This window comes from Mus musculus, chromosome 16 (genome assembly GCF_000001635.26).
Source record: "Mus musculus strain C57BL/6J chromosome 16, GRCm38.p6 C57BL/6J".
Taxonomy (NCBI): domain Eukaryota; kingdom Metazoa; phylum Chordata; class Mammalia; order Rodentia; family Muridae; genus Mus; species Mus musculus.
Window position 1 is genome coordinate 69,710,419 of NC_000082.6, and position 13,693 is coordinate 69,724,111.

Consider the following 13,693-nt stretch of genomic DNA (forward strand, 5'->3'; position numbering starts at 1 on the left):
GCTCCCAGGTACTAAACCACTATCCAAATGGTACACATGGAGGGACCCATGTCTCCAGCCACATATGTAGGAGAGATGGCCTTGTGAGATATAAATGAGAGGAGAGACTGTGGTCTTATGAAGGCTTGATGTCCCCAGTGTAAGGGAATGCCAGGTCAGGGAAGGTGGAGTGGGTGTGTAAGTTAACAATGGGAGGGTGGGTGAGATGGGGAGGGGGTTACAGAGGGCATATGTGAACAGGGGATAAAATTTGCAATGTAAAATAGAAAATATCTAATGAAAAAAAACATAAAATTTACTACCACTTAACAGTGTGATACAAATAACTACAGAAAAATCAGAGGTCTCTAGTTACATTGGATACACAAAATCTAATAATACACAGGGGAACCCCAATTTGCTGATGTATAGAACTTTGAGCCCATATGCCATAATTCAGAGGTGAGCTGATAGATTTAGAGGGCAAACACCCTACAAGAAAACCACAATCAAAGCAATACTTACAAACTTAAGAAAAAGAAATACTTCATTCGGCCATTTAAGTAGAGAGAATATATTTCTACTCACCCTACAAGATGGATCAAAGGGAACTGCTTACCAAAATGGAAAGTATTTTGTGGCACAAGGATTTAAAGCCAGAGCCTCATCCTTTCACAGAAAGTGATCAATCACTTAGCTATGAACAGTATACCCCCCAAATAAGATATTAAGTACCACATAAACAAAATAAGAAAACAACATAATAAATACATAAAAATAATTTGAAGAGTATTGCTGTTCTTTGAAGTTCTAAGAGAATTATGTGCTTAATCCATTGGTCCTGAGGTTTTACTTGTTGTTAGGATAGTCTTAAGTACTAGATACATTTCAGTAGATATCATATATACATTTCTCAAAACATAAGACATAAATGCATCATAAATATGTACAAGATGTACAACATCCTTAGAATCATGGAAGTGTAAATTATTGTAAATGTTTTGAGTTTTTATCTTATCACAATCAGAATGACTAATACGAAAGAAAATGACAAAAATCTCCTGACATGAACATACGTGTGAAAGGTGTCAACTTATTAATTTCTGATGGGAATACAAACTAGTAAGGTCACTCTGGAAATTAGTGTGGCAATTTCTCAGAAAGATAAACATAAAATCTAGCATATTATCAAGCTTTACTACCAGTCCTGAGTGTTTACCCAAAACCCTTAAGTTATTTGTTCAAACATGTTTATAGATTCTCTTTTTATATTATACAGACAATAGAAACAGCTTATGTGTCAATGAACTGATAAATGAATAATGAAATTGTGGCACATTAACACAATGGAATATTATTTAGTTATAAAATAAAATATAAAGGTAAGTGGAAGGATGTAGAAATACTGATCATGAAGATGCTAACCTAGATTAAGGTAGACAAAGGTCAAGGGTTTTCTCTCCTTAGTGAATGCAGTTTTAAAATGTGTGCATCATTTAGAATGTTAATAGAGAGTAGAAAACAGATCAGGTGCATGAAGGGGTCTTCAAGAAGGTTGCTACTGTAGCACAGTCCTTAATGGAAAAGCTACAGTGTTGTGAATTTAAATCCACACAGATGCCTTAAGAGATTCATGAAAAGAGCTAGAAACTAAAGCACCCAATGGCTAGTCAAACAGAGCCCCAAATTGATACTTAGACTCAAACTGGGTCATGTTAGTCCTTGCAGTGTGCAACAGAGCCCTCCACCCAAATGAATTACATCAGCCTATGATACATAATAAACCAACATGATCTACCTTCAGGTTAACATCAAACTTAGATGTTTGAAACAAAGTAACTGAGTATTATTAATTTAATTTGTTGAATTTTGGGAGTTGTTTATATAAGAAACATAATAACCTAGACAATGTTGGTATTATTTGTACCAGAAACTTTGATTTCCTCAAATTGCTGTATGGTTCCTTCAATGGAAAAAAAATCCCAAGGTCATTATCATGCTTAAAAGAAATTAAACAAAATAGTCAAATAGAAGGTTGGAATCAATCATTCTTAGAAATCATATGAAACAAAGTTGTTGGTCACAGAAAATGAATACCAGTGAATATTATAAATTAATCATGAATAACATAAAACAAGAATATTAGATATTGAAACTTTAACAGCTAGGAATGAATACAAAAGGATTCTCAAAAATGTTTCACTAAAACAGAAAAATAGGGAATACATTTCCAGTTACTTTTATCTCCTCATGAGTGTCTTATTTTAAAGGGAGTTAAAATAAAAATAATTCTGGTCAAGACAGATGAATTGGTGGTCAAGGTCACTGGCTGCCCTTACAGAAGACTAGATTTCATTCACCAAACCAATGTGACAGTTAAAAATTATCTCTAATGTTAGTTCCAGGGGATCCCTGCACCATTGTCTACACTCTTTGGAAAGCACAAAGATATACATGACGACAAAACACTCATATACACAATGAATCAGTTAATAATAAAATAAAATGATAGGGTTTCTCAATATTTTGCGAATAACATTCTTTTTGATTACCTTGAGATCAATCTGGAGAGCAGGAGAAGAAGATATGCTAGGAAATTGATGAATAGAGCATCACTACTGAGTAGCATTAAATGTAAGGAAGATTCTTGGTGAAAAGCAGCCTAACAGGATTTGTTTTGGGAAGAGCTGTAGCTATCAAACACTAAGAACATGTGGAAAAGAGAATTGATCAGATATAGAGAGTAATCTAATACCAGGGGTTTAGGACATTCTCAAAGTTCTTCGGTAGAATTATTTCTTTAAAATATATTTGTAAAGAAATACTAAGAGGGTTTCAGAAATCTGACTAAATTTAGTTCAATGAAGATTTGATGCCTAACATTGTCTTTGATAACTTGTAAACATTAAAGTCATTTGACATCCATTCTGATAAAGCTAATTTGAGATTTCAGTCAAGTATAACCACTAAAATGTAACATTACAAAACAAAACAATGTCTATTTCTAAGAAATATTATGGATTATTCACCCTGATATTTTTTCCTTTTTCCACTGATAATAATAACTATTTTACTAAACAAATCAAAATACAGCCTTTATCTCCTCTTCGGTTACATTTTCATCACTCAGAGATGGTTTCAGTAGAATTCTAATACTTGGATCTATATTATAGGATATAAAAATATATTTCATGCTCTTGATATAGCTTAAGAATATTAAACAATAAATTGAAAGAAATCTGTTTATTATCAGAGACTATTGTCCCCATTGAGCAATACATATTAAACTATAGTTACTTAAAACATTTTAAATTTATCATTATTGTCTGCCTGTCTTTTTCCTGTGCATACATGTGTGCTATGAATACATGAGATCAGAGAACAGCTCTGTGCAGTTGAATTTCTCCTTTGGCCTTCATGAGGGTTTCAAGGAGATGGAAGGGAAATGTGGTCAGCACAGTTTGTTCTTTTATCTACTGAGCAAATGCAGAATGAAAAGTGGAGTCCAGTCCCAGTGGATATATCTACAATACAGCGGCAGTACTAAGATTCACTAATATATCTACAATACAGCAGCAGTACTAAGACTCACTGATCATTGTGGAAGAAGGAGCAGAAAGCTTGTTGGATCCACAGGGAGATGGAGTTTGATACAAGATTTTGTCTACTTTCAAAGCTTTGAAGGCAGAACGCTTTCATGTATGTACTAGTTTATATGTAGTTTTCCAAGAAAGCTATCCTATATGTAGCGATCAAAAGTATCCTGCTTCTGTCAGTTCCCATTCCAGGTGCCATTAAAACCAGTGGACTGAATGTCCTATGATGTGAAATTATTTTTCAAGATGTCCTTCATGAAATTAAAGGGAAATGATTGGCAACACTAACTTAGCAAATAATAACAATAACAACTGAAATATATAATACATACAGTGTTTCAGATCAAATATAAGTCTGACTTCATCTGTTTGCCTCCTTGAGTTAGATACATGAAATAATGTGCATGGATAGCAGTCACAAAAATTTGGAAACCATTATATCAAAATGGGTGAAATTTGAGCAGTGTTCTGTCTGATCTTCTGGTATCCACACCCAACAAATAACTGCTGGATGGAAACAAACTAACAGATTTTTCCTTCCTAGAGTCTTTACTACTAGAGAGGAGCAGGTGACCACTTACTCTTCAATATGACTTACTCTAACCATGCTATTCATACGTGTCTCTGATGTTTAAAGTAGCTGTTTTGAGTGATGCTTTGAAATTCAGTCAGGACTTCAATCCAGTCATCTTCAGACTTGTTACAGAGCTTTTGTCTCAGTGCAATCATGCCTCAGTGCAGTGCCATATCATAAAGACTGATATCACCTGCTAGGGAAATCTCTAGAGCCCAAGATGAAAATAGAGGTGTACAAGGCCCCTCATCCACCAGCTGAATATTCTATAGTACTTAAGCTGATTTAACATTTCTTTTGGAAATAGTTACAGGATTGAAAAAAAATTGTGAGTTTGGGTAACAACTCTGATCTGATTTCACAGAGGTGGCCAACCAAAAGTCATGAAGAGTTTTCAATATTATAAGAACAGAAATAATAAAATATGATTATTAGAATAGCTACACTATCTTGCTTCTTGGATCTATTTGCTTGGAAATTTTCTTTTCAATTCTTTATTCTGAAATTACATTTATTTTTGGTGCTTAGGTATGTTTCCTGTATGAAGCAGAAGGATGGATCCTGTTTTCATACCCATTCTGTCGGCCCTTGTCTTTTTGTTGGAGGAATTGAATCCACAGAGACATTAGTAACTAATGATCCTTCCTCTTTCCTAATATTATTTTATTGTTGGTGTTGGTAATGGTATTAGTGGTGGTAGTGGTAGTGCGTGCGTGCGTGTGTGCGTGCGTGCGTGTGTGCGTGTGTGTGTGTGTGTGTGTGTGTGTGTGTGTGTGTGTGTGTAGTTAACTTCCTTAGATTGGATTTTCCTTCTTGTGTCTTCTAAAGCGCTTCATTTATGGGTAGTAGACATTGTTGGAATTTGGCTTTGTAATAAAAAATTTTGTTTTCTCCATCTATAATTGAAAGTTTTACTAGGTATGATATAGTAGTCTGGTCTGCCATCTGAGATATCTTAGAATCTGAAAGACATCTATTTAGGTCCTTCTTCTGGCTTTTAGAGTCTCTGTTGAGAAGTCAGGTATAATTCGAGCAAGGCTGCCTTTATGTTTCTTGGCCTTTTGTCCTTATATCTTTAAATAATCTTTCTTTGTTCTGTGCGTTTGGTATTTTGATTATGTGGCAGGGAGACTTCCTTTTCTGGTCCAGCCATACAGGCATTTCCTCCTTTAGGTTCGAGAATTTTCATTATGATTTTGTTAAATGCATTTTTGGGGGTTTTGACCTGGAATTCTTCTTCTAGTCCTATTATTCTTAAGTTTAGTCTTTTCATAATGCCCCATGTTTCCTGGATATTTTCTATCAGGAAGAGTTTACACTTAACATTTTCCTTGATGGATTAATTCATTTCTTCTATTGTATAGTCAGCCCTGGGATTCTTTCTTCCATCTCCTATACTATGTTGGTGATGCTTGCAGTACCTTTGCCATCCTCTTACTTAGATTTTCCATTTCCAGAACTCCCTCACTTTGGGTTTTCTTTTTTGCTTCTATTTCCATTTTCATCTCATGAGCAGTTTTCTTCTTCTGTTTGTTTCTTTCTTGGAATTATTTAAGGTATTTATTGATATCCTCCAATCTTTAATTGTTTGTCTTTTCTTGGATTTCTTTAAGGATTTTTTGTTCATTCCTTCTTTTATCATCTTCATAAAGTTAGTTTACAGATGTTTTCTTGTGCTTCAGCCAAAAAAATACTCAGGTTTAGAACAGCTGGGCTCTGAGAGTGCACTATTGCCCTGGCTGTTGTCGATTTTGTACTTATACTGGCATTTAAGCACCAGAATTTGGAATGTCTATAGAACTGGGTGCTGATTTCTGGGTTCGTCTACCCACGCTACCCCCCCCCCTTTTCGGTTTATGTTTTCTCTTTATTTTTCTGGTCATTGTGGCTTGGATTTCTGGTGCCGTGTGACCTCTGATCTAATAGGAAGACTGAGCAAGTTGGGGGATGGACCTCTGTTGACTAGGTTGGCGTTTGGTATAGCAGTAGGTCTTTGTTCTGAATGGTGTGAATTGCACCTGAGCTGCAATTGGAGTAGGGGCCTTGCCATGAAGCAGGTGGTAAGCTAGAGATGGGGGCACTAGAATGTGGTTTGGGGAATGGAATATAGAGCCTCACTGATCATTTTTAACTGTGAAAATGATTTATAATATAATCTGCAACCTTTTATACATATTAAAATGTGTCTATCCCAATCTTTTTTTATATAAAGTCTCCAAAATATCTTCATGAATGAAGCAAATACCTCTAGTCACTCCTATTCTACCAGTCTCATTAAACTAATTCTCTCTCCCTCTCTCTCTCTCTCTCTCTCTCTCTCTCTCTCTCTCTCTCTCTCTCTCTCTCTCTCTCTCATTCTTCTCTAAAACATACCTCTAGTATTTAAACAGTGAAGTATATTTTCCTAATAGTTGATGTCAGGGATAAAACTGAAAATATAGCTTAGTCATTTCCATTAAATGACAAAGAAACAGAGTGAGTTGAATCATACCATAAGGAAATGGTGCAATACTAATGACTTAAACTTTGTTAAAATAATCAGAACCTGAAAAAGGATGCTTTCAAGTAATTATACATTTAGAAGTAAAGAAGATAAGAACGTACTACCACCAAAAAAGAAACAGGAGTCCCAATGATGGCAAGACATATCTGATTTATATACTACATGTTTACTCATGCACAGTAAGGAAAATTTCCTTGGACTTACATAAAAGGAGATTATGAAACCATCCTCTTTTTTCAAACATATATAAATTTATTTTATCTTTTAATACAAATGACCTTACAGTATAAACTGCCTATTAAAATAATATTAAACTTGCAATCCTTATAAATATTTTGTGTATTTGCTTATTGATTTGATCACTTAAAAAGTAGAACTAGGTGGCAAAATGTGAAAAACGAAAAACATTTTCCACCCATGAAGTAAATCGTCAGACTATATGTTAATTCCATAATATCTCAGATAATAAGTCTCAGGAAAATTATGACTGGAGATAAAGTTTCTCTTTTTTCTCCCATTTGATTTTAAATAAACACAAGCAAATCACATTTATTATATGTTATACCAAGAAGAAACACTAATTTAGAGACTATAAATAAGTAACTGTCTGGTTCTCTACTCTTTTCTCTGTCATCAACTAACATAAAATTACAAGCACAGAAATCCCTGAAGCAAAGTGTCTTTCCTAATATGGAATTTTGTTTATTATAATGTAGGGATGCGTAATTAAATGAGTAGAATACATTTTCTCTGAAAATGTCATTTCTTTGACTTTTCCACACTTGTGAGTTTTCAAGTTTCCACTGAGAAAATCATCAATTTTCATGTAAAGAATGAAAACTGACATGGTTTAAAATGCATTTCATTCCGGCAAGCAAGAAGGTGAGTGACGATGTGTGAGAATGGAGCTAGAAAGATTGCTTGGTGGTTAAGAGAACATGCTGTTCTCTCAGAATACCGAAGCTGGATTCCCAGCACCAATGTTGGATCACACAATCACCAGTAACTCCAGTTCCATAGATCTGGTGTGCTGCTCTGATCGCCACAAACTTGTGCACATAAAGAGTGTCCATTAATAACCCCAGACACAAAGACTTACACATTAAAATTAAATAAATCATTAAAAAGAAAGGAGTTGTAAGAATTAAGGAAATCCTTTAAATGTCCATCATTCTAATTTTCTCAAGCTTGAATTCTATTATGGAAAACCATGGATTTTCTTATTAGTGTTGTTTCCATGTTTTAAAACATGATTTTTGTTAGTTTGGTTTGGTTTTGTTTGGTTTTGTTTGGTTTGGTTTGGTTTGGTTTGGTTGTTGTCCTTGTTTCTGTGCCATTTAATGATAATATATAGTTTTGTTTACTTAGTCTGTTGTCTTGATTAATATTGCCTTTAACTAATCAGTTTACTGAAGTAGAAACTTAAGGATTCATTGGAGAGTCATTGTGTTGGATTAGTGTTTTACTAGGGCAAATACTTGAAGGAATATTTTTCTGAAGTGGGCACAGGTGAAAGGCCAAGGCAGAACATTTCGCTGAAGCAGACACAGGAGAAAAGATGTTCTGCTAAAGCAAGCACATGAAAGGACACATGATGAAGATTCTTTGCTAACAACATACATTTGTTGGTCTGTTTTACATGGTCTAGTTGAGCTGCATTTTTCAGTTCTGTATAGAGCGAAATGTACCAAAAAAATCTGAGAGAGTGGCTGGTTGGGTGGGGGAGCACTCTCATGGAAGCAGGGGAAGGGAGGATAGGATAGGGGGTTCTCAGAGGAGAAACCAGGAAAGGGGGATAACATTTTAAATATAAATAAATAAATAAATAAATAAATAAATATAAATAAATAAATAAATAAATAAATAAATAAATAAAACAAATTCTGGTGGTGTCCTTCTTGTCTTTTCTGAGGATTGGGGGTGATTGTCAGAGTGACGTCAGCGGAGACAGGTGCATATGCTGAGGCAAGAGGTGTGGTGAGTCAAGACCTGTGGAGGGCATGTGATGTTTGGAGGGAGTGTAAAAAGGACTCTATGGACAGGGAGGGAGGCGGAGATAGGCTTGCTGATAGCAATAGCTATACAATGATTCTTAATCTTGAGTCTTTGCTATCTTTCTTCACTAAAGGCTGAGGCCTGGCTGTCTCTCTTGTGTAGTATCACCTCTGCTGATTCATGTTTGCTATCCCAACTCTACCAAACTGGACTGCTGGTGTGTCCTTGAATTGTTTGCGAGTGGATGGAGCTGCTGCTGCTAACCTGGGAAGTGAACTGCCAATTTCCAGACAACACAAACAGGAATTGCTCCAAAGAACATTTCTAAGCTAGTCCACCTTTCCCATATCCTTTCCTTTCCAGTACCTCTGCTGAGTTGTGTACTAAAAGGGAAGTTAAAGGGTTTATGAACCATCATTAAAATTAGATCTTTAAAAAAATTAAAGTTATAGTTTACTCAGAATATCCACCCTATATAAACAATGAATCACCCATAGCAAACAGAAGGCTCACTTTGTTGAAGTTTAGTTTGTTCTATGCATGCTTTTAATCCCAGTATGTGCTGTGCATTGTTTGTTTACTTATATAAAGCTATTATGAACACACTATATAACACGTAGCTAAAATGCTTACATAGTTTATTCCTATAATATAATCACCCTTTCCTGGGTTTTCAGATCATTGTCTTTAATTTCTTCATTTTAAAACTCTTGTTCCAATTTTTTGGCCTCTCTCTCTCTCTTTCTCTCTCTCGTTCTCTTTCTTCCCTCATTTCTCCTCCTTCCTCCCTCCCCCATCCTCTCTTTCTTTCACTCTATTTTACTTTTAGCTAAAGTTGCTCTTTAACAAATTTGGTTGTGCTCCTGTGAGATGCAACCTTTCCCAGTTTATATGAACTCACTGTAGTGACCTCACAAGCTTTTGCATTTATCAACTCTTGGGAAACCAGATTGTTAGCTCAGGAGGAATTGCACTGTGTCTACTTAAGGAAACTCGGCTCCACCAATTCTGCTTTAGTGTTACTCTCCTAATTCCTAATGTCCTAACAATGTCCTTGATATTTTACTAAAGTTCAAATGATCAAAACAACCACTTTTTAAAAATTAATAGCTTAAAACTATTGCTTTCTTTCATTTAAGTATGAAATATTTTTATTATTAAAAGTAATATAAAACTTTCCTGTATGCTGGTTATACCTGAATGATTTTAGATTTAGATATTAGATACTGCTACAAACAACCTTACTAAATTTTCTAAGAATCCAATATCTTCATAAGCACAAACTATAACACACACTAATATTTTGTTTACTAAAATGAAGTCATTTAACAATTTCAAATATTTTTTACCATACAATATCATTTATTCAGCTAAACAAAAATCATTGGCTCAAATACAGAGCACACAATTTCTCTACATCTATCATATTTCTAAGAATGAAATTGAAATTATAAATTTAGATTTCAAATTATTTCTAAATACTTTAGAAAAAACAATTATAAATTATATCACCACACTTAGCATTATTGCAAAATACTCAAAAACATGTTACTTCTCTAGATAAAATGTGAAGAGTAATAATGTCTTAAATACTATTGATTCATGTAAATTCAGTTACTCAATCACCCATTCAGTAATTGTTATTAAGCTTTATTACTAATCTGTCATATTTAATATCCAGTCATATGTTGAGAAAAGTGTTCTAAAACTAGTGAAGTTAATTCTTCTATATGACTGCTCTGTAAAACAACTCATTTTAGAAGAGAATACAAGAGATTTTCATAAAATCCAGTTTGAAAGTGCATTTTTTCCAAGATGGGAGTATATTCACTTTCTAAACAAAAATATTACATTTATATTTTCTATAAGCACTATATTTCTGACTTTTAGAATTATTTCTAATAGAAATGTCACTAGAGAAGGTTCCTGATCTCATATACTCTAGGATTCTTTTCGTTGTAAGAAGAACATAGTGTAAAGTAGATTGAAAGCAAGGCATACAACATAAGTTAAGATCAGGCTATAAAGGTCAGATAGCCTTGCTGTTTGACGTGGTTCATAATGTGATGCCTTGAATTATAGACACAAACCATCAAGCCTCCTCTTCACTGAAGGACCTCCAGATCTCAACTTTCAATTACCAATACTTCACATGATTTTTGTCAAGTATAGACATCACACTATGTATATGCAGTTACTTCCCTAAGGTATAATCTGTACCTAACAAATGATTAAGGGGGCTTTACAAAAGCAGTATGTTCTGCTACCAGATGTCTTTTAGAAACAGGTATAGTACAGGGATGCCAGAGTTTATGACTTCTCATTCCTTTCTTTCCATTTATGTTTGAATCTCAACCTCCAATTGTTTCTCCCCCTCCAGCTTCATGTTCTTTCTTTCTCTCTTCCCCCCTCTGTCCCTTCTTTCCTCTCATTCTTTCCCTTCTTTTTCCCTTTCATGTTGCCTGTATATACACTCGTGTAGGATAATCTGTAAAACATAGATGTCTACTTTGAAATAGAGTTAATGTTTTTAATATATGATAACTTCCGTATAAGATTCCAGATCCTGAGTAATCCAATCTGTGATGGGATCTTTGATCTATGATATTCTCATCTATCAAAAAATAGAATGGTATGATGTTTATTAAGACTAAACAAAGTACTCAATTTGATGAATTACAAAAACTAGACTCTTTTATCTATAGTGACGAACGTTATGATGTTTTTGAACGAAAATTAGGATAGACAGTCATACTGTAAGTCTGGGATCTCGAATGATGGCATTGCATCTTATGCTTTTTTTTTTTGCATTCTCCATTTATATTTTTTTGAACAACATCTTCACTTAGTTTTATATTTGTCTCATTAGTACGAACCAGTAAATCCAAAGCAATAAAAGTAGTCAGCCAGATGTGGTCCCAATGCTATCATAAATACTTCTTGTTTGTGAGGTCGTAATCTAGTGATATACTTTGAACTTAAGGTTGACCGAGGTCATATGATGTTACTTTCAACTTCTACACTTTTAACCATTTCATTTTGTAAGCCAAATATACTTAGACTACTTTGACTATTACAAATGAAAGTTAAATATTCTGTTCCTTTTGAAGTGCTCATCTTTAGAAAGAGTTAATTCTATATACTGTTTAAAAAATAAACTTAATTTTTAAAAATGTATGCATTATTTACTTAGTGTGGACATTGACAAAGAAAAAGGATAAGAATTAGTATCAACTTACAGAGTTGGAATAAAGAAATGAAAATCAACAATGAATTAAGGAGCCTAAAGCTCCTGAAGATAGTTTCATACTAAGCCATTCAAAATATTTGGAATTAACACTATTCTCCTTAAACTTTGACACCAATCTGATATTAACAGCACATAGAACAGTAATTTCTGATGTATTTGTAATACAGTTATGTTCCTATCTTGGTTATTTGGAAAACACCTAGGAAAATAATACATGAAAATTAACTTAAAAAATACCCATATTTTTTCCTGTCTCCCCTATTCAATATGTGAGAACATTGGGACCTTGAACTGACAATTCCAAATTAAGGAAGCAAAGAATTCTGCCCTTGTGATGGGTGAGCACTTCTTACTGACAGATTTGAGCAGAGTAAAAACACAATCTCTGGGCACAGTAAGTTGAACTTGCCTTGAAAATCTTTTCTTCTAAAAACAAAATCTGAGAACTTGTCTAACATTTTAATTATGGTTTATAGTCTCCTTTTAACCATTATGGAATATATCTAAATATATCAGTGTGTAGCAGTTTTCCATGATTTATGTTACTTTGTGGAGAAAATTTTCTAAGAGATACTGCTAGTTACATGAAATATTAAAAATAAAAAACCTTGACAGTGAACAAGATGAGAATATGAATAAAGATTCTATGACAAAAGGTTCCTAACACTAAGAAATGTTGCAAATGCTCAGATCCTGGTTGCTGTCATTCTGACAGCAAATTCCACTCCTATCCTGTGCAGTCTGTCTATTGTAGGTCTTGGAAAGTTTCCTTCTACTCATACTGCTCTGAACCGTGGCACTGACTTTCCAGTGTTGAAACTAGTAACGACCCCCAACTTCCTACAGTTCTACACACTTCATGCAGCGATTAATTAAATGAATCCATACAAGCACAGGCACAGGCACACACGCCTGTGCATGCATTTCCCTGTGTGCACACATGCACACGTGCCCCCCCCCACACACACATTTTACACTATCAATTCTTAAAAAAATACTAAGTGTGGCTTTATTTGCTTGTACATCAATAACATAGTTTCATAAATTATGAACATTCACATCTGATTTTTTCTTTTATTTCTTCCTTTTATATTTTTACTACATTCATCCTTTTATTCACTTTACATCCCAATAGCAGCCCCCATTCTTCTCTCCCCTCTCCTTTCAGAAGGGGGGGTCTCTAGGCACAATCAGGCAGTTAACAGATTTAGGGACAGCCCCCAATTCTGTTGTTGGATACTCACATGAAGACCAAGCTGCTCAGGTACCACATATGAGTATCAGGCCTAGGTGGAGCCCATGCTCCCTTTTTGGTAGGTGAATCAATCTCTGGAAGGCCCCAATAGTCCAGGTGAGTTAACTCTGTTGGTCTTCCGGTGGAGAACCTTCCCTCAATTTTTCCATAAATCTAGAGCTCTATTTAATATTTGATTGTGAGTCTCTGCATCTGTTTCCACTGGCTGCTGGATGGAGCCTCTCAAAGTACAGTTATGCTAGGCTACTCTCTGCAAGCATAACATAATATCATTAATAGTGTCAAGGATTGGTACTTGCCCATGGGATTGGTCTCAGTATAGGGCAGTCACTGTTGGCCATTAATTCTATCTCTGCTCTACATTTATCCCTGAAAATACTGTAGTCAGCACACATTTTGGGTCAAAATTTTGTGAGTGGGGTGTTGTCCTTATCCTTCTACTAGGAGATCTTCCTGGCTATAGGAATTGGCCACTTCAGGATTCATATTTCTCATAGCTAGAAGTCTTAACTAGAATTGCCTAGATAGATCCTCTGGGGTC